At 44.1% G+C, this 27,500-nt stretch overlaps 2 long non-coding RNA genes across 2 annotated transcripts in view; one reads left to right on the forward strand and one right to left on the reverse strand.

Annotated features, from left to right (window-relative positions):
• Positions 1-12,088, forward strand: part of LOC137630159 (uncharacterized) — a 68,442-nt gene extending 56,354 nt beyond the window's left edge. Inside the window, exon 3 of the long non-coding RNA XR_011041683.1 lies at positions 12,032-12,088. This is a non-coding gene — a long non-coding RNA (uncharacterized lncRNA). The remainder of the gene's footprint in view (positions 1-12,031) is intronic.
• A 289-nt stretch (positions 12,089-12,377) lies between these two features.
• LOC137630160 (uncharacterized) overlaps positions 12,378-27,500 on the reverse strand; it is a 34,887-nt gene continuing 19,764 nt past the window's right edge. Inside the window, exon 3 of the long non-coding RNA XR_011041684.1 lies at positions 12,378-12,716. This is a non-coding gene — a long non-coding RNA (uncharacterized lncRNA). The remainder of the gene's footprint in view (positions 12,717-27,500) is intronic.

Consider the following 27,500-nt stretch of genomic DNA (forward strand, 5'->3'; position numbering starts at 1 on the left):
AGGTGCAACGCCTTCCAATGCGTCAGCGATCTCCTACTCGCCAGAGCTCCCCTGCTCGCCAGCTCTCCTTAGGGCGCTCCCAGCCTGAGAAGCAGCAACTTCCTGATGGGCTCACTACGCACCATCACTCACCTGCGCACGCAAGCACGCACTAGTGCCTGTGCCTGTTGCACGCCCTGTGCGTCCACGCTCGCCAGCGCCCTCAAGATCTTCTGATTCAGACGCTCGCAAGGGTTCACCTTTGCCTCGCTCATCGATTCCTGCACTCCCAGTTGCCCCTGCGCGCCCTTCGATTTCTGAGCGCCTCTTAAGTTTGGCGCACACACGCCCACGATCTCCTACAGCTCGCCCTTCACGCCAACACGCTGTGGGGCCTGAGGGCTCTAAAGAAGGGGCCTCTCCTTTTTGCGCCTCAATCACTGACAGATCTGCACGCCACCAGTTGATGGAGATCAAGTCTTCTAGGAGACATCTCTCTCCCTCCCACCATCACCAGCGCTCTCCTAAGAGGTCGCGCGCCCACTCGCCAGCTCATTTTCTGGAACGTTCTCCTACGCGTTCATATGCACGCTCTCCTACTCGACCTCGTGCATACCCTCCTGCGTGCCATTCACCTGCGTGCTCCCACGCGCCAATCTCCTGCCCGCCATCATTCGCGGTCCTGTGGCCACCATTCTCCTACGCGCGAACGCTCACCCACAGGTCGCTCGCCTACGCGCCACCTCGCCCGCGCGCGAAACTTTTTTCACGAGCTCTCCCGGGCGCGGCATCGCTCCCGCCCGTGTGGGTCATACGGATCGCAAGGATCCTCAGCAGGACGCTCCTCCTGAGAGGCGTTCCCAGGATTCACCTCCGCGCAAGAGGAGGACAACGGCAGAACAAGAAAGATCGGCAGAGAGGTCTAGGCAATCATCTTTTTCTTTTCAGGAAGGCCCCGTGGTGTCCACTCCTAAGGGTCGCGAGATCCCCTTTTCTCCAGCGGGGATTGCTGACACAGCGTCAGTTACCCATCTACCATGGTTCCGCCACATGATCAATGCTGTGGTCCAGGCTATTAAGCTTTCCAGCACTGATCAGGGACGGGACCCTGTGACGGGTTCTCCACCGTTGAAGAAAAGGAAAGGAGTGGGCTTCGTGGTGACTCCTCCACGGGAAAAGCTGGTCTCCAGGAACCCCATCAGGCAGACCCCTTCTCCTTTTCCTTCTCCAACCTCTGCAGCTCCACCCCCTCCTGTAGATGAGTTTATCTCGTCCTCGGGGGATTCCTCTAACTCGGAGAATTCTCCCTTGGCACCAAGGGGAGAATTTTCTCCGGATAGAGGAGGGGTTGCACGGGAGGAGGTTCCTCCTCGGGCGTCTGTGTTGGAGACCTACTTTCCTCCCAGGAGGGAATCGAAGGACACCAAGACTGTTCCAAAATCTTCATCGAGGATTCGTCAAGAGCCAGCAATCCCTAGGGAGGACGACGTCCACGTTTCTCCCCAAGAAGACCTCTTGGGGATGGCAGACTTAGCTTCCAGTCCACCAAGAGGAGAGCACAGCGAGTCAGAACATGCATTCTGGCAGGTCCTTGGATTGATGAGGGAGCTCAACAAAATCAAGAGCCCGGAGACAGCCCCTCGCGAGGGGAAAGACACCGTGCTTGACGAGGTCTTTGGTGTCCAGAAGCCCCCCAAGACTAGTCGGCTTTGCCCTGGTCTAAAGGGATGAAAGATGCCAGGGACAAGGTCAAAGCTCAACTCTCCGATCTGGCCTCCTCAGGACGTTCTTCTGCCTGGTTCAGACTCCTCCCACCTCCTCTAGTCCAACAGAGGAGGTATTTCGAGATCGACGGGGAGTCTTGCATGTCTCTTCGACTCCATCATTCCGTGGAAGAACTAGCTAAGGGAACTCCTTTCAAGAAGCTCTCTACCCGGCAGGTGACGTTTGCGGCGTCAGAGACCCAAAACCTGGAAAAAGTCGGGAAGAGTGCCATGCAAGCAACTTCGTGGCTTGATCTCTGGCTTGGGTCTCTGGGCATCCTATTGCGATCTGAGGATATGTCCAAGGAGAGCAATAGGAAAGCTTTGGAGACCTTCCTCCTCTCGGGCACTCGCTCTATTGAGTTTCTAGCCTACCAGGTCACTAACCTTTGGGCCAACTTGGTCCTCAAAAGACGCGATTCAGTGTCCGAGAGGTTCCATCCGAAGATCCCCACAGCAGACGTCAGCAGGCTCAGGCACTCCTCTATTTTTGGAGGGGAGTTACTGGAGCCTCGTGACATGGAGCAGTCGGCTGAGAGGTGGAGGTGGTCAAACCAGGACTCTCTCCTCCAAAGGGCCCTGACATCTCGGCCCTATAAACCTCCAGCCCCTCAACAACGTCAACAGCAGCCTCGCAGGACACCTAAGCAGGCTCCGGCAGCTAAGGCAAGCGTGTCTAAGCCGCGGTCCTTTCAGCCGAAAGACAAGAAACGCGGCAAGTCCTCTAAGGGAGGTAGAACTCCTAGAGGAAGCAGCAAAGGTCGCAAACACTAGGAGTGGCAGTCCCCCCGCGTGTCCACCTGTGGAGGATGCCTAAAAAGTTGTGTGCAGAGGTGGCAGCAACTCGGGGCCGACCCTTGGACGGTCTCTGTGATCGGTCAAGGGTATCGCGTCCTGTTCACAACATCTCTACCTCCCCTGACAGCGAATCCAGTGTCGTTGAACTCTCTGCCTTGGGATCAGCAAAGGGGTTGGCCCTCCGGGCAGAAGTCGAGACCATGCTCAAGAAGGATGCTCTCCAGGAGGTCGACGACGGCTCCCCAGGCTTCTTCAGTCTACTCTTTCTTGTAAAGAAGGTGTCTGGAGGCTGGAGACCGGTCATCGACCTCTCAGCACTGAACAAGTTTGTCGTACAAACTCGTTTCAGTATGGAGACAGCGGACATGGTCAGACTTACAGTGAGACCACAAGACTTTATGTGCACTCTGGATTTGAAGGACACGTACTTCCAGATCCCCATCCATCCGTCTTCCAGAAGTACTTAAGATTTGGCCTAGACGGCAAGACCTACCAGTTCAAGGTGCTGTGTTTCGGTCTCTCCACGGCACCCCAGGTGTTCACTCTGATCTCGTCGTGGGCTCACAGGAACGGCATCCGTCTCCTTCGTTATCTGGACGACTGGCTAATCCTGACAGACTCGGAGTCGACCCTTCTGCGACACCGAGACAGGCTTCTGGAAGTTTGCCAAAATCTAGGGATCTTTGTAAATCTCGAGAAGTCGTCTCTGCGCCCTACGAAGAAACTGGTATACCTAGGCATGAAACTAAACACGATTCTCCACAAAGCCTTTCCATCAGACGAAAGGATAGCAAGGCTGAGGAAGGTAGCAGAACCTTTTCTCAGACGAGGAGAGTTTCCGGCCCAACTGTGGTTACGTCTCTTAGGCCATCTATCATTTTTGGTTCGTCTTGTTCCAAACAGCCGCCTCAGGATGAGATCCCTTCAATGGCGGCTGAAGTCATGATGGAATCAGGGAAACGATTCCCCGGACTCCCTAGGTCCCATAGGACCTTCGGAACGGGCGGATCTTCGATGGTGGCTGGACGACGAGAACCTACGGAAGGGAGCAGATCTCCTCGTCCTCCCCCCAGATTTGACTCTGTTTACGGACGCGTCAAATCAAGGGTGGGGGGCCCACATTCTGAACCAAAGAGCCTCAGGCCTTTGGTCAGAATCAGAAAGGTGACTCCACATCAACCTGCTAGAATTGAAGGCCGTTTTTCTGGCTCTTCAAGTTTCAACAAACCCTGGCGGGCCACTCCGTGGTGGTGATGAGCGACAACACCACAGTAGTGGCTTATATCAACAAGCAGGGAGGTACCTTCTCGCAACAGCTATCCCATCTTACAGTAGAGATTCTGAGATGGTCCGAAACCCGCTCGATCTCACTGTCAGCTCGCTTCATTCCTGGCAAGAGGAATGTCCTCACCAACAGCCTCAGCAGGGCGACGCAGATAGTGAGTACCGAGTGGTCTTTGGATCCTCAGATAGCCAACAAAGTCCTGACTTTGTGGGGTTCTCCGACTGTAGACCTGTTTGCGACAGCCTTGAATTTCAGGCTGCCCCTTTACTGCTCTCCAGTCCCGGACCCCAAGGCTTTCTGGCAGGATGCATTTCAACACAGGTGGGACAACATGGACATTTATGCCTTCCCACCTTTTTGTCTGATGAGAAGGGTGCTCAACAAGGCCAACCTATCGGTCAACCTCTCCATGACTCTCATAGCTCCGCTATGGCATCATGCGGAATGGTTCCCGGATCTTCTGCAACTCCTAACGGAACCCCCAAGAGAACTCCCTCCACGTCACGAGCTACTCAGACAACCACATTACAACATCTTCCACAAGACCGTAGATTCGCTTCGGCTTCACGCCTGGAGACTATCCAGCGACTCCTCGCGGAGAGAGGATTTTCTCAACAGGTTGCGGACAGGATGTCTCGGCATCTGCGAGAATCCTCTGCCAGCGTCTGCCATGCGAAGTGGAAAGTCTTTTGTGGTTGGTGTCGTGGAAGGGGTTTCTCTCCGCTCGATGCCACTATTCCAACAATAGCGGAGTTCCTTGTATATCTTCGGGAGGAAATGCACCTTTCGGTCTCGGCGGTGAAAGGCTATCGCTCAGCCTTAAGCTTAGCCTTCAGGCTGAAAGGAGTGGATATTAACTCTTCGTTGGAACTTTCTCTACTCATACGCAACTACGAGCTTACTTGCCCCCAGTCGGAAGTCAGACCCCCCTCCTTGGAACGTGGTTCAAGTGCTCAGGGCTCTGAAAAGAGCTCCTTTTGAACCATTACGCCAGACGTCTAATCGCCACCTAACGTGGAAGACGGTGTTCCTACTCGCGTTGGCCTCGGCCAAACGAGTAAGTGAACTTCATGGTCTCTCCTACGACGTTGCCCATTCAAGGGGATGGGGCGAGGTAACGTTCAGGTTCGTCCCTGAGTTCATTGCTAAGACTCAAAACCCTGGGGTGTCGGTTCCAAGATTCGACTTCTTCAGGGTAACGAGTCTACGTTCTGTAACAAATGACCCAGACCATCTGTTACTGTGCCCAGTCAGGAGTCTGAGGCGCTACCTCAAAAGAACAGCTGCAGCCCGTCCTCATGTGCAAGCTTTGTTTGTGAGCACAGGGAGGACAAAGAGGAGGGTCACCAAGAACTCCATCTCTTCATGGATTCGCAAGATGATAAGCAGCACCTTGAATCCCGACACTCCTCCGTCACGTCGTCCCAGAGCTCACGATGTCAGGGGTGTTGCTACTTCCCTGGCCTTCAAGAGAAACTTCTCTGTGACGCAGGTTCTACAAGCTGGGGTCTGGAAACGTCAGACAACGTTCACAGCCCACTACCTGCAAGACGTGACCCACAGGAACCTCGATACGTTTTCTATCGATCCTGTGGTGGCTGCACAACAGCTGGTCTAACCTCAGGCTCCTTATTGGACAAGTAGCAGAAGTTTGAGGGCATTGTTACCCGGTTTTAGTCTGCGTGCTTGAAAGAGTATGTCTGGCCCTTACTTCTTTCTTCATTCTCCCCTCTCTTGGGGATAGCAACATCCAGGTCTTTGCACAGCTGACCTCAACCTCTGCAGGTAAAACATGCTTCCTTGTGCTCCTAGTATTAGCCTTAATACTGTCGCGTCTCCCATACCCTGACAAGGTGGTATTGGGAACGTCCTAGCCTAGAATTCCACATAAGAACTCCAGGTCAACTTCCTTGGACGAGTCACGTTATTCTCCTTCACACACATCCTGGTAGGCCGCACGATAGTCAAACATGACAACGTGTGAGGGTTAGGGGCTCCTGTTCCTTGAGTTCTACAACTCGGAATTGGAGTCCCCGGGTAAAGCCGAAGCCAGAAGGCTGGAGACTTTCCGCCCTTCCTAAGGGTAAGTCACCCCATGTAAATAGCGTGGTTTGTATTAGGTTACGGAACAAATGACAAATTTCGTAGATAATTTGTATTTTTCCTACCATACAAACCTTAGCTATTTATGCAAATGTCACCCACCAGCCCTGACCCCCAAGTCAAGTCCTACCTTTAAGTGAATTGAGCTATTCACAGTGTGTGAGGGGGGAGGGGTAGCTAGCTACCCCTTCCCTACCCCCGCTAATTAGCGAGGGGGTAGTTAACCCTCGTTAAAATTTAATGGCTCATCATTTCAGCTCCGCCAAAATAATATCCCATGTAAATAGCTAAGGTTTGTTTGGTAGGAAAAATACAAATTATCTACGAAATTTGTCATGTTGAATCGAGAGAACTTCAACAAAAAGCTCAATCAGGCACGGAAAAACTAGTAAAAATAAGGAACACACAAAACTAAAAGACACAGAGGCGCCGTTGTAAAGGCTATGCCTCACCCCAGAACCTGAACCTGAAGTGAATGTTTTTATGTTGAACAGATTAACATAAGTTTCTGTTTATAGTTTATTTATGAAAGGTCTGTTTTGATTTTATTAATGTTTTTGAATTTTTTTTTTTATTGTTCATCGCATTTTATTTATTTCCTTTCGTCTCTGGGGTATTTTTTCTTATTAGAGCCCCTGGTGTTATAGAATCCTACTTTCCAACTAGGGTTGTAGCTTAGCAAATAATAATAATAGTAGTGGTAGAAATATTCCATTTTTCGTAAGTCAAAATGTAGAAAAAATAGAGCACATGAGCCATTGAGGTTAATAAAAAACTAAATCAATTTCATTACGTTGATGCTACTACGTAAGCTCCATGATTTATTAGATCCTTTAGGCGTCAATGGGATTCCATACCCCCTTCAAATCACTGACTTCCAATCGCCTTAGTACAATCCACATATCTATGACGTTAAATGATAGTATATGTGGGCTGTTTGTATAAAAAAAAGAGGTTTCTTCTTTTCATGCGCTAATATCCGCCTCTTTCTCTCCATCACTGTGTTTTTACCTTTTTTTATTTCTTGTTACTTCGTTTGTGCTAATATCTGCCCCTTTTTCTCCCTCTACCTTATTTTTATTCTTTTATTTCTTCTGTTTATGTGCAGTGATCTCGTTCTCGCTCACTTTGTCTACCTTTTTGTTCTTTTTCATTTCTTCTGATTGTGCTAATATCTGCCTTTTTCTCACTCTGTATCCTTGCCTTCTTTTTATTCCCTGTTATTTCTATTGATGGTGTGGTATGTTCTTTCTCCTCTTTGTGTCTCAAAATTCCTATTTCATTTATTTTACCAATTGTCATAGTTTTTAATTTTTCTCTTTGAAATTTAGATTTGGATTTAAATGGTGATTTATAATATAAGGAAAACTTAAAGTATGGTTTAACAGTAGTTTACTAAGATATTGGTAATAAATTAGGAATATTTAATCTAAGTTTTATGAATAGGGGAGGAAGATCATTTGTTTTAAAAACAGTTTATGAAAAAGACCTTACATATTTATCCAGTTTTGAAGATCTGAGCATACTTAATATAGCTTTCTTATGACATCCATGAGGTATTTGTCAGTACAGATTATGCAATAGGCACGCTAGCTCACCTCTACCTAAACTTCTCAAAACAATAATGTTTGGCCCCATATTGGTTATAGTCCTTCCCTTGGGGAGTCACAAACACTGACTGAGTCTCTCATTCCAACCAATTTCTGACGAAACCTACGATGCCTTCCCTCTATCCCCCATTACCTCCCTACCCCCACCATTACCTCCCTACCCCCACCATTACCCCCTATAACCCCCCCCCCCTCTCTTAGCTCTTCAAGACTAGTACACACTGGAAATCTTACCGGTTCCCTGCCACTAAGGTTCAATTGGGTAGTTAGAGTAGTCAAAGCAACTCTACTGCAAGTATACAGTACTTTCATAATATTTCATATTTTTTCTTTACAAAATTACAAATTATTTTTGGTAAGGTACTTTTAATTTCATGTAATCAAAATTGTCTTATGATTTTAGGAATTAATTTCTCAATTTGTCAGGCAATAATGTTTTTCTTATTATATTTAGTGTTGAGAGTTGTTCATAGTTTTGTAGTTACATACTTCTGCCAGACAATTTTAGAAAAAAAAAATGAAAAAAAAAATATCGTCCGTTCTATTCGTGCTTAATAAATTTTGGGGAATCTAAAAGTAAATACATAATCAATACCTTTTAAAAACTACTAAATGTTTTTGGTCAGTTTTTATAGTTGTGATTCATTGATAGATAAAGTTCACCGTAAACAAAAAGAAATAAAACATTAGTAGAAGTTTTGAGTGTATTTTGAGCAGATTGGATTACAAAACTAGTAAGAGTATTTTAATTATTTTATTTGTTTGTAGTTTAAATGTAAATAGGAAATAATATATGCTTTCATGGCAAAGTTTTGGGTAACAATGTGAAAAGCAAAATATACATTAAGAAATTATATAAAATATATGAATGGACACCAAATGGGTTTGGATTTACAAGTCTCAGAAGAATGTTAGATAATCTACAAGTTTGTAATGAAGCTTTGTTTTTTTTATTTATTCATTTATTTTTTATTTATTTTTTTTTTTTTTTTTTCAGTTAAATCTAGATTGTTCCGACACAATATACTCACCGAGAACTACTTTCTATAGGAGTCACTTGGTGACCTCTCAATCTCGACCAAGATTTTCCCGCGTTACCCCCCTATCCCGCCCCATATAGTTTCTACCCCCGCCGCCAGGATACGCCCTGAGGGCAGGATCAGGGCAGGTCACTGCCTTCCCGGGTCAGCATCCTCATTAAGTTCTTGGTCTCTCGATCCTTTGGCGCGTTGTGATTCCACGTGTTTCCAGTGTGGGGACTTGTGTTTTTCTGCGTAGTGCGTTATTCGCAAGTGTTTCAGTACGTCCCCCTTGCGTATATCCAGTGTTCTTGTAACTCGATAGTGTTGGCCCTTCGTGTGGTAGATTTATTAAATATAACAAATAGGATACACTGATCACAGATTAGCATTCAAAAACTCCAAATGGTTAATTGCAAGGTCCATAAAGTAGTCTGTGTTAATTCAGTCTCGTGTCCCTTCGTAACTTGAAGTTGTCTGTTCCCTCGAACTACCTTCTGACGAAACCTAGTCCAAGCCAGAATTTATGCCTCTGACAAAAAATATAATTGGGCAGTTTAAAGTAGTCGATGATTCTGTATATTCACAGCAAAATAATAGAGAACTGTATTCAATTCTTTTTTTGTGAGGCAGACTTGAACCGACTCGCAGGGGTGTCCTTTTAGCTCGGAAAAGTTTCTTGATCGCTGATTGGTTGGACAAGATAATTCTAACCAATCAGATAACAGGAAACGCTTCCGAGCTAAAAGGGCGCCGCTGCGAGTCAGTGCAAATGCGCCTTATTAATTTTTTTTATATAGTACCCCAGTTTATGCTTACATTTGACCATACAATAGTGAATGTAATTTTATTTAAATTTCATACCTGAAAATCGAAGGTCTTCCAAGCATTTAATGTGGACAATTTATCTCTCTCTCTCTCTCTATCTCTATCTCTCTCTCTCTCTCTCTCTCTCTCTCTCTCTCTCTCTCTCTCTCTCTCTCTCTCTCTCTCTCTCTCTCTCTCTCTCTCTATATCTCTCTCTCTCTCTATATATCTCTCTCTCTCTCTCTATATATCTCTCTCTCTATATATCTCTCTCTCTCTCTCTATATATATATCTCTCTCTCTCTCTCTCTCTATATCTCTCTCTCTCTCTCTCTATATCTCTCTCTCTCTCTATATCTCTCTCTCTCTCTCTCTCTATATCTCTCTCTCTCTCTATATATCTCTCTCTCTCTCTATATATATATCTCTCTCTATATATATATCTCTCTCTATATATATCTCTCTCTCTATATATATATCTCTCTCTCTCTATATATATATCTCTCTCTCTCTATATATATATCTCTCTCTCTCTATATCTCTCTCTCTCTCTCTCTCTCTCTCTCTCTCTCTCTATATCTCTCTCTATATATCTCTCTCTCTCTCTCTCTATATCTCTCTCTCTCTATATCTCTCTCTCTCTATATATCTCTCTCTCTCTCTCTCTGCACTTTGTGCCTTGTAATTTATCATCTTGATAATGAATTAAGTGCGATAATTATCATGCTGGCCACTCGAGTGTCATTATAGTTCACTGGTACTCTTAACTAGACTCCTGAAATTATTCATTTTTAATTATTACTGGATTACTGTTAGCCCTCCGTGAACGTGTTTACTAGCTGATATTTGGTATAGGTCACGCTTGCCTTCAAAGCATTTCTGCATTTGACATCAACATTGCAGGATATTTTCTAATGAATTAACTGTATTCTTGAACATTTCCCGATGAAGGTTGTTAAAGTTACTATACAGTATACCTTCACATACTTCACAGTGTGTCCCAGCTCGCAGGGTTTGTCCCTGATTTCATACATCTGTTGATCCCCGTTACTTGAAAGACTTAATTGCAATGCTACTGTACTTTTGGTTAGTCATTGTATGCAATATTTGTTTCTCTGTTGGTTTTAAGGTCGAAAATAATGATGCATACTCTTTTACTTGTATTAGAAGAATCTTACAGCCGATGGACGTATTGTGTCAATAGCTCCCAATGTCCTCGCTCAAAACTACCAAGTTTTGTTGTAAGGCTAATACCTGTTTTTGATTTTGAGGGTAGGGTCATTAATGTTAATTGAGGACTGGGTGGTCGTTAATGTTGATTTTGAGGGCAGGGTCGTTAATGCTGGCTTTAAGCAAGGTCGTTAATGTTGGTTATGGTGGCAGGGTCATTAATGTTGATTTTGAGGGCAGGGTCGTTAATGTTGATTTCGAGGGCAGGGTCATTAATGTTGATTTTGAGGGCAGGGTCATTAATGTTGATTTTGAGGGCAGTGTTATTGATGCTGATTTCAAAGGTATGGTCACTAATGTTCAATATGAGTGCATGGTCACTAATGTTCAATATGAGGGCATGGTCATTAATGTTTGAGGTCCAGCTCGTTAATGTTGATTTTTAGGCCATGGTAGTCAATGTTGATTTTTAGGCCATGGTAGTCAATGTTGAATTTGAGGGCATGGTAGTCAATGTTGAATTTGAGGGCATGGTAGTCAATGTTGAATTTGAGGGCATGGTAGTCAATGTTGAATTTGAGGGCATGGTCATTGATGTTGAGTTTGAGGGCAGGGTCATCAATGTTGTTTGAGGGCAGGGTCATCAATGTTGAGTTTGAGGGCAGGGTCATCAATGTTGAGTTTGAGGGCAGGGTCATCAATGTTAATTATGAGGGCAGGGTCATTTCAGCTTATGATCTTACATGGTGGTAGAAACGTACAATCTCTCCCGAGTTTCATGGCTTTTACTAAAACATCATTAGCAAACATTTGAATGTTATGGTGTAGGTTGAGAGATGCTTTGTTAGAAAAGGAAGGTTTTTGCAATGTGTCGAGAAAGTTGCCTTTGGAATTTTTAAAATCATGAATTTTAATGTGAATTTACAAGGGTTTGCTTTTGTTGCCTGTCTCAATGAATGTGCTGAACATTTTAAAGTGTGGCCTATTTTCCCTTTGTTTCCTTGGAAGTTTAAATTATATTTCTCCATGTCATATGTATATTCTTATGCACTTAACTTGCACTTTTTGTTTGTTCTTGTCTTGGGTCTATAACACATTTTTGTGTTTAAGATTACTGCAAATAATTGTCACTATTGCGTACTTTTAGATTGTTTGATATGTCTAATAAAACATATAAGACTGATAAGTTGAAGGAAGTTGAAAATGTATTAAATTGTATATTAATTCGTTTATTAGTCTGTCTAAATGATATATATGTAATTATGTCTAAATGATATATATGTAATTAAGTTCTATTAAAGTACGCAATATTTAAATATGATTGTTTGCAGTATTCTAACAAGGACCAGAATTATCACTTGCATGTGACCATTTTAAATGTATTCAAATAATTTATAATATTGGTCACTAAACTCTATTCTGCTGTTTTAAGAATTCTTATATTTTTGCGCTGTTTTAAGAAATGTGTGTACTAACTGCATATTTGTTATTTTGCAGGTAAAGAAAAAAAAAAGCAGAGGCGCATGAGGATCGTCCGGTAATCAAGAGTTATAAGTCGCTGGTAATCCAGGGCAAACTGACTTTATATCTGGACCATAAATGTGTAAAATATATAAGTAAAAAAATATTGATTTTAATTTTTTTTTTTTTTTTTTTTTTGTGGTGATGATGAAACCGGATTTTGTTTTAAAATCTAGAATTATTTTTATTATAAAAACATGGAAGAAAAATAAAGTTCAACAAGAATCAGTATGTAAGAAAAATAAAGTTGAACAAGAAATCAGTATGTAAGAAAAATAAAGTTCAACAAGAATCAGTATGTAAGAAAAATAAAGTTCAACAAGAATCAGTATGTAATTTTATTATGTTCCAAGCAAAATATAATTGGAGTTTATGGGTAACCATGCAGAGAAATATACAATGGAATTCGAAGATCCAAAGAAGTGTTGGATTTACAGATATGTATAAGAGTTTCATGACTGGTACAAAAATTGATAATGGAGCCAAAGAGTTGCCATATACAATATTAAAACCTGAATTTTGGGACATAGGCAACTTTTCGACCAGTATCCTTGCTACGCCAGGTCCAACCTGCGTCCACCTCCCTCGGCGTGTTCTTCTGTAACAGTCAGCCTCCCCAACCGGTCCTTCCTGCATTGGGCGGAGTATCAGTTACATTAACCTGGAAGCAAAACCCTATTAGACTTGTGCAACCTACATTACATGCAAGTTTGTCAATTCTGATATGAATTACAACTGACCAGGGACTAAAATTGGCAAAAGTTATATCAAAATTAGCGTCAAATGTGCAACAAACCCTAGTAAATCTTGTATATACACTTAAGAAAGGTACTTTACAGGCAAGTTTGTCAAATCTGATATGAATTACGACTAACCAGGGACTAAAATTGGCAAAAGTTATATCAAAATTGGCAGCAAATGTGCAACAAACCCTAGTAAATCTTGTATATACACTTAAGAAAGGTACTTTACATGCAAGTTTGTCAATTCTGATATGAATTACAACTGACCAGGGACTAAAATTGGCAAAAGTTATATCAAAATTAGCGTCAAATGTGCAACAAACCCTAGTAAATCTTGTATATACACTTAAGAAAGGTACTTTACAGGCAAGTTTGTCAAATCTGATATGAATTACGACTAACCAGGGACTAAAATTGGCAAAAGTTATATCAAAATTGGCAGCAAATGTGCAACAAACCCTAGTAAATCTTGTATATACACTTAAGAAAGGTACTTTACATGCAAGTTTGTCAATTCTGATATGAATTACAACTGACCAGGGACTAAAATTGGCAAAAGTTATATCAAAATTAGCGTCAAATGTGCAACAAACCCTAGTAAATCTTGTATATACACTTAAGAAAGGTACTTTACAGGCAAGTTTGTCAAATCTGATATGAATTACGACTAACCAGGGACTAAAATTGGCAAAAGTTATATCAAAATTGGCAGCAAATGTGCAACAAACCCTAGTAAATCTTGTATATACACTTAAGAAAGGTACTTTACATGCAAGTTTGTCAATTCTGATATGAATTACAACTGACCAGGGACTAAAATTGGCAAAAGTTATATCAAAATTAGCGTCAAATGTGCAACAAACCCTAGTAAATCTTGTATATACACTTAAGAAAGGTACTTTACAGGCAAGTTTGTCAAATCTGATATGAATTACGACTAACCAGGGACTAAAATTGGCAAAAGTTATATCAAAATTGGCAGCAAATGTGCAACAAACCCTAGTAAATCTTGTATATACACTTAAGAAAGGTACTTTACATGCAAGTTTGTCAATTCTGATATGAATTACAACTGACCAGGGACTAAAATTGGCAAAAGTTATATCAAAATTAGCGTCAAATGTGCAACAAACCCTAGTAAATCTTGTATATACACTTAAGAAAGGTACTTTACAGGCAAGTTTGTCAAATCTGATATGAATTACGACTAACCAGGGACTAAAATTGGCAAAAGTTATATCAAAATTGGCAGCAAATGTGCAACAAACCCTAGTAAATCTTGTATATACACTTAAGAAAGGTACTTTACATGCAAGTTTGTCAATTCTGATATGAATTACAACTGACCAGGGACTAAAATTGGCAAAAGTTATATCGAAATTAGCGTCAAATGTGCAACAAACCCTAGTAAATCTTGTATATACACTTAAGAAAGGTACTTTACAGGCAAGTTTGTCAAATCTGATATGAATTACGACTAACCAGGGACTAAAATTGGCAAAAGTTATATCAAAATTAGCGTCAAATGTGCAACAAACCCTAGTAAATCTTGTATATACACTTAAGAAAGGTACTTTACAGGCAAGTTTGTCAAATCTGATATGAATTACGACTAACCAGGGACTAAAATTGGCAAAAGTTATATCAAAATTGGCAGCAAATGTGCAACAAACCCTAGTAAATCTTGTATATACACTTAAGAAAGGTACTTTACATGCAAGTTTGTCAATTCTGATATGAATTACAACTGACCAGGGACTAAAATTGGCAAAAGTTATATCAAAATTAGCGTCAAATGTGCAAAAAACCCTAGTAAATCTTGTATATACACTTAAGAAAGGTACTTTACAGGCAAGTTTGTCAAATCTGATATGAATTACGACTAACCAGGGACTAAAATTGGCAAAAGTTATATCAAAATTGGCAGCAAATGTGCAACAAACCCTAGTAAATCTTGTATATACACTTAAGAAAGGTACTTTACATGCAAGTTTGTCAATTCTGATATGAATTACAACTGACCAGGGACTAAAATTGGCAAAAGTTATATCAAAATTAGCGTCAAATGTGCAACAAACCCTAGTAAATCTTGTATATACACTTAAGAAAGGTACTTTACAGGCAAGTTTGTCAAATCTGATATGAATTACGACTAACCAGGGACTAAAATTGGCAAAAGTTATATCAAAATTGGCAGCAAATGTGCAACAAACCCTAGTAAATCTTGTATATACACTTAAGAAAGGTACTTTACATGCAAGTTTGTCAATTCTGATATGAATTACAACTGACCAGGGACTAAAATTGGCAAAAGTTATATCAAAATTAGCGTCAAATGTGCAACAAACCCTAGTAAATCTTGTATATACACTTAAGAAAGGTACTTTACAGGCAAGTTTGTCAAATCTGATATGAATTACGACTAACCAGGGACTAAAATTGGCAAAAGTTATATCAAAATTGGCAGCAAATGTGCAACAAACCCTAGTAAATCTTGTATATACACTTAAGAAAGGTACTTTACATGCAAGTTTGTCAATTCTGATATGAATTACAACTGACCAGGGACTAAAATTGGCAAAAGTTATATCAAAATTAGCGTCAAATGTGCAACAAACCCTAGTAAATCTTGTATATACACTTAAGAAAGGTACTTTACAGGCAAGTTTGTCAAATCTGATATGAATTACGACTAACCAGGGACTAAAATTGGCAAAAGTTATATCAAAATTGGCAGCAAATGTGCAACAAACCCTAGTAAATCTTGTATATACACTTAAGAAAGGTACTTTACATGCAAGTTTGTCAATTCTGATATGAATTACAACTGACCAGGGACTAAAATTGGCAAAAGTTATATCAAAATTAGCGTCAAATGTGCAACAAACCCTAGTAAATCTTGTATATACACTTAAGAAAGGTACTTTACAGGCAAGTTTGTCAAATCTGATATGAATTACGACTAACCAGGGACTAAAATTGGCAAAAGTTATATCAAAATTGGCAGCAAATGTGCAACAAACCCTAGTAAATCTTGTATATACACTTAAGAAAGGTACTTTACATGCAAGTTTGTCAATTCTGATATGAATTACAACTGACCAGGGACTAAAATTGGCAAAAGTTATATCAAAATTAGCGTCAAATGTGCAACAAACCCTAGTAAATCTTGTATATACACTTAAGAAAGGTACTTTACAGGCAAGTTTGTCAAATCTGATATGAATTACGACTAACCAGGGACTAAAATTGGCAAAAGTTATATCAAAATTGGCAGCAAATGTGCAACAAACCCTAGTAAATCTTGTATATACACTTAAGAAAGGTACTTTACATGCAAGTTTGTCAATTCTGATATGAATTACAACTGACCAGGGACTAAAATTGGCAAAAGTTATATCAAAATTAGCGTCAAATGTGCAACAAACCCTAGTAAATCTTGTATATACACTTAAGAAAGGTACTTTACAGGCAAGTTTGTCAAATCTGATATGAATTACGACTAACTAGGGACTAAAATTGGCAAAAGTTATATCAAAATTGGCAGCAAATGTGCAACAAACCCTAGTAAATCTTGTATATACACTTAAGAAAGGTACTTTACATGCAAGTTTGTCAATTCTGATATGAATTACAACTGACCAGGGACTAAAATTGGCAAAAGTTATATCAAAATTAGCGTCAAATGTGCAACAAACCCTAGTAAATCTTGTATATACACTTAAGAAAGGTACTTTACAGGCAAGTTTGTCAAATCTGATATGAATTACGACTAACTAGGGACTAAAATTGGCAAAAGTTATATCAAAATTAGCAGAAAGTGTGCAAAACCCCCAGTAAAACTTGTATATACACTTAAGAAAGGTACTTTACATGCAAGTTTGTCAAATCTGATATGAATTACGACTAACCAGGGACTAAAATTGGCAAAAGTTATATCAAAATTAGCAGAAAGTGTGCAAAACCCCCAGTAAAACTTGTATATACACTTAAGAAAGGTACTTTACAGGCAAGTTTGTCAAATCTGATATGAATTACAACTAACCAGGGACTAAAATTGGCAAAAGTTATATCAAAATTGGCAGCAAATGTGCAACAAACCCTAGTAAATCTTGTATATACACTTAAGAAAGGTACTTTACAGGCAAGTTTGTCAAATCTGATATGAATTACGACTAACCAGGGAATAAAATTGGCAAAAGTTATATCAAAATTAGCAGAAAATGTGCAAAACCCCCAGTAAAACTTGTATATACACTTAAGAAAGGTACTTTACAGGCAAGTTTGTCAAATCTGATATGAATTACAACTAACCAGGGACTAAAATTGGCAAAAGTTATATCAAAATTGGCAGCAAATGTGCAACAAACCCTAGTAAATCTTGTATATACACTTAAGAAAGGTACTTTACAGGCAAGTTTGTCAAATCTGATATGAATTACGACTAACCAGGGACTAAAATTGGCAAAAGTTATATCAAAATTAGCAGAAAGTGTGCAAAACCCCCAGTAAAACATGTATATACACTTAAGAAAGGTACTTTACAGGCAAGTTTGTCAAATCTGATATGAATTACAACTAACCAGGGACTAAAATTGGCAAAAGTTATATCAAAATTGGCAGCAAATGTGCAACAAACCCTAGTAAATCTTGTATATACACTTAAGAAAGGTACTTTACAGGCAAGTTTGTCAAATCTGATATGAATTACGACTAACCAGGTACTAAAATTGGCAAAAGTTATATCAAAATTAGCAGCAAATGTGCAAAAAACCCTAGTAAATCTTGTATATACACTTAAGAAAGTACTTCACAGGCAAGTTTGTCAAATCTGATATGAATGACGAGTAACCAGGGACTAAAATTTGCAAAAATTATATGAAAATTAACAGGAAATGTGCAACAAAAAAAAAAAAGGTACTTTACAGACAAGTTTGTAAAATCTGATATGAATGAGGACTAACCAAGGACTAAAATTTGTAAAAAGATGTATAAAAATTACCAGGAAATGCGCAAAATAACCATAGTAAAACTTATATATACACTAAGCAAGGTGCAAGGTACTTAACAGTCAAGTTTGTAAAACCTGATATGAATGACGACTAACAGATTAAAATTAGCAAAAAATGTGAAAAAATAGTAGATACGCTCATTTATATTCTAAGGTAGGTACTTAACAGGCAGATTGGATGAAGTTAGGCAACGTAATTAACTTGCCACGTGCATGCTGATTGACATAGTTATCAATAAAGGTAATAAGAAAGTGGGGAAAGTGAAAGGACTGGGTGAAGATAATCAACGTTATTAAGGGGCCATGTGCGCGCTGATACAAGTTATTATTAAAAGAGTAGTAAGAAAGAGAAAAAAGGAAAAAAGATTGGATGAAGTTAATCAACGTAATTAACTTGCAATGTGCATGCTGATGGAAGTAGTTATTAAAAAGGTAGTAAGAAAGTGGGAAAAGGGACAAAAGACTACATTTAATCAATGTAATTATGGAGCCATGTGAATGCTGATGGGAGTGATTATTAAAAGGGCATTAAGAAATTGAGAAAAGGGACAAAAGACTGGATGAAGTTAATTATCATATTTATTACTAGCGAAGCTACAACCATAGTTGGAAAAGCATGATGCTGTAAGCCCAAGGGTTCCATTAGGGAAAAATAGCCCTGTGAGGAAAGGAAATAAGGAAATAAATAAATGATGAGAACAAATTAACATGTCAAATTCGTAGATAACTTGCACTTTTCCTAACTATACAAACCTTAGCTATTTACATGGGGTAATTACTTCGGCGTAGCTGAATGACGAGCCATAAGAATTTTAACGAGGGTTTACTACCCCTCCGCTTGTTAGCGGAGGAGGGGGGTTAGGGAGGGGTAGCTTGCTACCCCTTCCCCCTCACACACACAGTGCGAACTCCACTTTACTTATGAGGTAGAACTTATCTTGGGGGACAGGGCTGGCGGGCAAATATGTGTAAATAGCTAAGCTTTGTATAGTTAGGAAAAATACAAATTATCTACGAATTTGTCATTTGTTCCGTAACTGAAATACAAACCACGCTATTTACATGGGGTGACTTAACCCTTAGGAAGGGTAGTAAGTCCCGGCCATACTGGCTTTGGCTTGCCCGGGGATTCCATATTCAAGCGTTTAAGTACTCGGACAATAGGGAATCCCTGCTCCTCACTAGCGGTTGTGAAACTGCCGCGGGCTACGTAAGGTGTGTGCGAAGGTGAAAAGTGACTCGTCCTAGGAAGTTGGCCTGGAGTTCCTCAGAAGGAAATCTAGGCTATGACTCTCCCAATACCACCTCGTCAGGGTATGGGGACATGACAGTATTACACTTAATACTAAGAACACAAGGAAGCATGGTCTACCTGCAGTGGTTTGAGGTCAGCTGTGCAGAGAACCCAGGATGCTGCTTTCTCCAAGGGAGGAGAGGATGAAGAAAAGAATAAGGGCCAGACAGATCTTTTTATTCATGCAGACTAGCACCAGGTAACAATGCCCTCAACCTTCTGCTACTTGTCCATCAAGGAGCCTGAGGTTTAGACCAGCTGTTGTGCAGCCACCACAGGGCCGATGGAAAACATATCGAGCCTCCTGTGGGTCATGTCTTGCAGGGAAAGGGCTGTGAAGGTGGTCTGACGCTTCAACACTCCCGCTTGCAGGACCTGCGTCACTGAATGATACTTCATGAAGGACAGGGACGTAGCTACGCCCTTGACATCATGCGCCCTAGGGCGATGTGACGGAGAAGGGTCAGGATTCAAGGCCAGGTGTAACACCCTGCGAATCCAGGCTTAGATGGTATTCCTGTTGACCCTTCTCTTTGTTTTCCCAGTGTCCACGAACGAGGCTTGAACCTGGGGATGAACTGCAGCTGTTCTCTTAAGACACCCCCTCAGACTCCCTACTGGCAAGGTAGTTGATGGTCTGGGTCTTCTGTTACAGGACGGAGACTCGAAACCTGGAAAGAGTCGAACCGCGGGTCCGGCATTCCTGGGTTCTGAGTCTTGGCAACAAAACTCAGGGACGAACCTGAACGTTACCTCCCCCTATCCCCTTTGAATGGGCGATGTCGTATTAGAGACCATGTAACTCGCTTGGCCGAGGATAAGGCTAGCAGGAACACTGTCTACCCAGTAAGGTGGTGGTCTGGGGCCTTACGTAGTGGTTCGTAGGGAGGTCTTTTTAGAGACTTGAGGACTCAAACCACGTTCCAAGGAGGAGGTCTCACTTACGACTGAGGGCAGGAGAGAACATGGCTTCATATGAGGAGAGAGAGTTCCAGCGATGGAGAAATGTCTATCCTTTGAGCCTGAAGGCAAGACTTAAGGCTGAGAGATAGCCTTTCACTCCCGAAACTGAAAGGCACATTCCATCCCGCAAATACACGAGGAGCTCCGCTATTGCTGGAAGTGGCATCGTGTGGAGGGATACCCTCTCCACGACACCGACCACAGTAACTCGCCCCTTCACCTGGGAGACTACTGCGGAAGACTTGCGCAGGTGTCCAGACATCCTTTTCGCAACTTGTTGCGAAAATCCTCTCTCTTTGAGGAGATGCTAGATAGTTTCCCGGCGTGAAGTCGAAACGAAGCTACAGCTTTGTGGAGGATGTTGGCATGTGGTTGCGAGAGATAGCCTTTCACTCCCGAAACTGAAAGGCACATTCCATCCCGCAAATACACGAGGAGCTCCGCTATTGCTGGAAGTGGCATTGTGTGGAGGGATACCCTCTCCACGACACCGACCACAGTAACTCCCCCTTCACCTGGGAGACTACTGCGGAAGACTTGCGCAGGTGTTCAGACATCCTATTCGCAACTTGTTGCGAAAATCCTCTCTCTTTGAGGAGATGCTGGATAGTCTCCTGGCGTGAAGTCGAAACGAAGCTACGGCTTTGTGGAGGATGTTGGCATGTGGTTGTGTGAGTAACCCGTGACGTGGAAGGAGTTCCCTCGGAGGCTCTGTAAGGAGTTACAGAGGGACTGGTGAGCCATTCTGCGAGAAGCCCTAGCGGAGCTATGGAGGTCATTGAGAGACTGACCGATACTCTGGTCTTGTAGAGTACTCTCCTCATCAGCCAGAATGGGGGAAGGCGAACACATCGATGTTGTCCCACCGTTGTTGGAAGGCATCTTACCAGAGGGCCTTGGGGTCCGGGACCGGGGAGCAGTACAGCGGGAGCTTGCAGTTCAGTGCTGTAGCGAACCGGTCCACAGAGGGGAGCCCCACCAAGTCAGACTTTGTAGGCTACTTGAGGATCCAAAGACCATTCAGTATCTAGTATCTGTGTCGCACTGCTCAGACTGTTGGCGAGCCCATTCCTTTACCCGGAATAAAGCGAGCTGCTAGGGTGATCGAGAGGAACTCGGGCCATCTCGGTATCTCTACTGCAAAATGGGATGGCTGTTCTGAAAAAGTACCTCCCTGTCTGAGCATGTTAGCCATCTCTAGTAGGTCTAGAGAAGGTACTTTCCTGGTTCTGACCACCGGCCTGAGGTCCCATGGTTCAGAACGTGGGGCCCCCCCCACTTTCTTTGATGCGTCCGAAAACAGCATCAAGTCTGGGGGGAGGACGAGAAGGTCCACTCCCTTTTGTAGATTCTCGTCTGGTACCCACCACTGGGGGTCCGTCTGTTCCGGTTGTCTCATAGGGATCCAGGTAACCGGGGAGTCGTGTCCCTGACTCCACCATGACCTGAGTCGCCACTGGAGAGAACTCATCTTGAGGTGACTGTTGGAAACCAGACGGGCTAGGGAGGAGAAATGGTCGAGGAGACATAACCACGTATGGGTTGGAGGTTCTTCTCGTGTGAGGAAAGGTCTCGCGACCTTCCTCAGCCTTGCTATCCTGTCGTCTGAAGGGAAGGCTTTGGGAGATTGGTGTCTAAGACCATGCCTTGGTATACCAGACTCTGAGAGGGCTGCGGGGAGGACTTCTCAAGGACCACCATGATCCTTGGAACTTGGAAAAGTCTGAGAAACTTGTCCCGATGGCGAAGAAGGGTTGCCTTCGAGTCTGCTAGGAACAGAAAACAGGAAACGGAGGAGACGGATGCCGATCCTGTGAGCCCATGAAGAGATCAGAAGGACACCTCAGCAAACACTTGAGGTGTTGTGGAGAGACCGAAGCACAGCACTGAACTGGTATATCTGTCTTCCAGGCAAAATCCAGAGGTGTTGTGGAGAGACCGAAGCACAGCACTGAACTGGTATATCTGTCTTCCAGGCAAAATCCAAAGTACTTCCTTGAAGACGGGTGGACCGGGATTGGAAGTATGCGTCCTATAGGTCCAGTGTACACATGAAGTCTTGTGGTCTCACCGCAAGACTGACCATGTCTGCCGTCGCCATGCTGAACGGAGACTGTTTGCCAAACCAGTTCAGTGTCGAGAGGTCGATGATCGGTCTCCAGCCTCCAGACGCCTTCTCACAGGGAGATGTCGATTAAAGAAGCATGGAGACCCGTTGTCAACATCTTGGAGGTAGTGCTTCTTCAACATGGTCTGGACTTCTGCCCAGAGGGCCCGTCCCCTTACCGATCCCTACCCAGGGAGGAGGTAGGGGCTCATTACCGACACTGGATCTATTGAAGGAGGCAAGCTCAGAGAGCTGGCCCTCGGCCTTGTCTCTGGCGCTCTTCATTCCCTGAGACCAGGGCAAAGCTGCACCGGCCCTAGGGAGTTCCTGGGTGGCGTAGATTCAGTGACGGACAGTATCCTTCCCTTCACGAGGAGGAATCTCTGGGTATGGGGTCCCCTTGAGGTTCCTCCTGAGGGTCAGGACCTGCCTGAACACGAGTTCCGACCTGTGGAGCTCTCCTCCTGATGGACTGGCAGCGAGGTCTCCCGTCCCCAGAGGCTCTTCCTGGAGAGACTCGCAGACATGCTCCAAGGGTCCATCTGGTTCCTGTCGGGTCCTTGGTGTGATGGGGGAGAGGACCGGATCTTCCAACCCTCCTGGGGATGGGTAATGCTCATCAGCAAGGGAGGGGGAGGAAGTCGAGGAGGGATAGGAGCCTGCGTAAGGACTTGCGAAGAGACAGGATAGTCCTTGGAGGAGATACCATGTCAGGGATTCCTCTCTCCCTCTTCAGGGGGGGATTAAGTTGCTACTGATTAGTGACCCCAGTCAGAAAGCACAGGCTCATCGCCTGCGTAAGCGCTCTGACAACGGTGTCCCACCAGGGTTGCTGACTGACCGTCGCGCTATCAGATAGTCCCTCTGGAGGGAAGAGGATCGTTCGATCCCTTGGAAGAGTTGACACATCATGAGAGTTCCCCCGTAGAGAATCTGCAATGAAGGGAGAAGAGACCTTTGACCTGTCCGGAAACCTCCCCTCCTCCGGAGAGGGCGCTAGTCTGCGCTGCGGGGAGAGGAATGCGAAGGTGGCCTGACCGCCAGAATCCCTAATGTAATTCGGGCGTGATCGTGTTGGAGAACGGTGCGCTGAACACGCTGGTGATCGCGCGAAAAGCACAGTTCTGGGTAGCGCGTGAATGAAACGTGCATAGCATGATAACCGCGTACGCGTGAGCGTATCGGTGATCGCACAGGGGAAACCATCAGTGCCCACGCGGACGATCTTTGGTGCTTACGCACGAGAGAAGATAGTCGGCGATCGCGTGCGGGAAACCCTCGGTGCCCGCGCGCGGACGATCTACGACGATCGCGAGGACGATCTTCGACGATCGCGCGGAGGATCTGCGACGATCGCGCGGAGGATCTGCGACGATCGCGCGGAGGATCTGCGACGATCGCGCGGAGGATCTGCGACGATCGCGCGGAGGATCTGCGACGATCGCGCGGAGGATCTGCGACGATCGCGCGGAGGATCTGCGACGATCGCGCGGAGGATCTGCGACGATCGCGCGGAGGATCTGCGACGATCGCGCGGAGGATCTGCGACGATCGCACGCGGGCAACCATCTCACGCGTGGACGAGCGGGAAACCGCGCAAGAACGAGCGGAAAACCGCGCGCGGATGATCCGCGATGATCGCGTGAGGGCAACCATCCCGCACGCGGACGAACCTCGATGATCGAGAGCGGGAAACCATCCCGCGCACAGAATGATCTTCGGCGCTTGCGCGTTATGAAGATCGTCGGCGCTTGTGCGCCTAGCGCATATCAGAAGATCGTCGGCTAACGATCTTCGACGATCGCGTGCGGGAAACTGCGCGCGGACGGACCTCGAAGATTGCGCGCGGAACGATCTTCGGCGCTTACTCGCGTTATGAAGATCGTCGGCTAACGATCTTCGACGATCACGTGCGGGAAACCGCGCGCGGACGTACGTCGACGATTACGTGCGGGAAACCGCGCGCGGACGGACCTCGACGATCACGTGCGGGAAACCGCACGCGGACGGACCTCGAAGATCGTGCGCGGGAATCCATCCCGCGCACGGACATTCTTCAGCGCTTACGCACGAGTGAAGATAGTCAGCCCTTGTGTGTCTAGTGTGCAACAGAAGATTGTTGGACAGCGATCGCGCGCGCGCTATGTTGAAGGATCAGCTAACTCGTAGATCAGGAACTGGGATGTGTCCCTAAAAGGGAGGGCATCCCTTTAAGAGGACCAAGGCAGGTCTGCTTCAGAGAGGCGATGATCAACTGGAAGTACTGCTAAACACTCCGAGGAGTGGTCTCTGTGAGGGACCTCTCCCGCAAACGGGAGAGGTGTCCTTCGTAGAAGAGACTTAGAGACACCGCAGGGTGAACCGCTGGTGAACGCTATCTCAGGAACTTCAACGATGTGCGCTAATGCGCAGGGAACGGTGGTAGCAGTCTCTGGAACAGGATGTCTCTGGAAGGCAGTCTCAGGAACAGCAGGAATAGCAGCCGAGCGCTACCGCCCAAGGGAACGTTAGCGCGCAGGGGATACCTGGCGCTTAAGGGACTTACTCACGATGTGAGAAAGCCTCTTCTGCCCCGGAGGGAAAGGAGCCCGTTGGATAACAGGGAGCGTGGGCGCCCAAAGCGCGTCAGCAGCCAGGAACGGATACAGCAGGTCAGCAGGTCCACTGGGGGCACAAGAGACCAAAGGTCTAACGTTGCCTGAGTAGCTAGGCCCCGAGGGGTTGAGTAGCTAGGCCCCGAGGGGTTGAGTTGCGAGACCCCGAAGGGTCAGCGCAACGAGAAACCGAAGTTTCCCAGTCACTAATCACCGAAGTGTAGTAGTGACTAAAGTTACGAGAGCCTGAGGGATCTGCGTAACAAAAGTTCCGAGACCCCGAAGGGTCAGGAAAAAAGAGAAACCGAAGTTTCCCTGTCACTAAACACCGAAATGTTAGTGACTAAACAGCAAGCTGTTTCAACAGGAACAATCCTCCGAAGAGGAGTCGCTATGAGTGGCCTCTCTCGCGAATGAGAGAGGTGAGCACTTCGTAGAAGAGACTGGTGATGGAGCCCCCAAGGGCTGTGAAATCAGCTGACGTAAGCAGGAACAATCCTCCGGAGAGGAGTCTCTATGAGTGTCCTCTCACGTGAACAGGAGGAGACACTTCGTAGAAGAGACAAAAAGGAGCAATCCTCCGAAGAGGAGCTCTTAGTGCGGTCTCCCTCGCGAATGAGAGAGGTCAAGACTGACTTGCAGTTGCTCAGCCCCTTGAGCGTAGCTACAGAAGCGACCGCTCATCCCCGAGAGTATAGTCGCTAGAACCATGGTCCGGCCTTGCAACCGCTCAGCCTCTTGAGCAAGTTACAAGGGCAGTCGCTCAGCCCCAAGAGCATAACCGCCTAAGGACCAGGAAAAAGGGTAAGAAGGGAAGTTAACTAACTACCCTGGAGGCGAACCTCCTTATCGTTCTAGGATACACTAAAGAGCTGACAGTAGTCACGGGGGAACTTCTAAGAGAAGGGAACGCCCCTGACGATGTCCTAGAGAGACGGCAGCGACAGCAGACTCCCCAGGCATAAACAGGACAGCTCTGCTTCACAGGCACACTACAGGCACGAAAAAAACAGCATCGTAAACTGGGAAATAAAGATGAATAATTATTTAGCAGAAATTCCCCCGGGTGAAACTCCGAAGAGAAACCCTGAGGGAAAGTAAAACAGAAAGTAGTTATGCGCCCTCCTCCCCCACTGACATGCACGGGCGAGGGGGGAGGACGAAAAACTTAACAAAACAGAATTATAACAACTATAATTATGTAAATGACTTTGAATGTTCCAAGAATCACAGACCGCCGAAGGGACGTGTTCCCTGCTGAAATGTTAAAAATACAATTAGATTTCATAAAAATAATTGAGACAAATAAAAATGAAATAGCGACTCGGCCCGAGAAGCTATCGTAGAAGACGTAGTACGGAGTAAGAAGTGAACGACCTCGAGAGAGGGGCAGTACTCCATGAAGGCATCCATGGTGGCCTAGGAGTGAACGGCCGTGACCAAGAAGAGAATCGTGGTGGCCTAGGGCTAAGCCGGCGATCACTCTCGTAGACGTACACAACACACACCGCACAAACACTGAAAAGGAAACTTACTATATTCTGTACAAGAATATAAATAAACATCAATAATGTTTAAATATATTAAGTATAAGAAAAGGTAAGTTAAAAAGACAAAACATTAATGGACGTACACAACACACACCACAGAAACACTGAAAAGGAAACTTACTATATTCTGTACAAGAATATATATATATAAACATCAATAATGTTTAAATATATTTAGTATAAGAAAAGGTAAGTTAAAAAGACAAAAGATTAATGGCTGTCAAGCGAGGATGGGAGCGGAGCCATCCGTTCGCCATCCGAGCCAAAAGTAAAGTGGGGTTCGCACTGTATGTATGTGAGGGGGGAGGGGTAGCAAGCTACCCCTCCCTACCCCCCACTAACTAGCGGAGGGATAGTAAACCCTCGTTAAAATTCTTATGGCTCGTCATTCAGCTACGCCGAAGTAATCACCCCATGTAAAGAGCGTGGTTTGTATTTCAGTTACGGAACAAAATAAATAATTCTAAAAATAGTAGCAACGTCATAACAGATATGTCATATATAATCTATAAAAAGACTTATGTCAGCCTGTTCAACATAAAAACATTTGCTACAACTTTGAATTTTTGAAGTTCTACTGATTCAACTACCCGATTAGGAAGATCATTCCACAACTTGGTAACAGCTGGAATAAAACTTCTAGAATGATGTGTAGTTTTGAGCCTGATCATGGAGAAGGCCTGGCTATTAGAATTAACTGTCTGCCTAGTATTACGAACAGGATGGAATTGTCAAGGAAGATCTGAATGTAAAGGATGGTCAGAATTTTGAAAAATCTTATGCAACATGCATAATGAACTAATTGAACGACGGTGCCAAAGATTAATATCTACACCGTAAGTTTCTGTCCAACAATTTAAAATAAGAATCAGCAGCTGAAGACCAGACAGGAAAACAATCCTCAAAACAAGGTACAGTTCCCTCCAGGAATTTCGAGACACAGCATATGACTATATAAGATACACGCACTAGGAGTATTATGGTAATACTGTAAGTGGGCGTTTCCATTTATATGGGGCTATTTTGTTTTGTTACAACGAACTGGATTGGCTGTAGGTATTTCTCGACGACAGTTTGTTGTCTGAATTTTTTCTATTTGATTCTTCACAAAGAATGAGATATGTTCAAATGATAAAGTTGAATTCAAAGAACATTACTAATATTATGAACTTCACCGGTAAAT

This window comes from Palaemon carinicauda, chromosome 38, assembly GCF_036898095.1.
Source record: "Palaemon carinicauda isolate YSFRI2023 chromosome 38, ASM3689809v2, whole genome shotgun sequence".
NCBI lineage: Eukaryota > Metazoa > Arthropoda > Malacostraca > Decapoda > Palaemonidae > Palaemon > Palaemon carinicauda.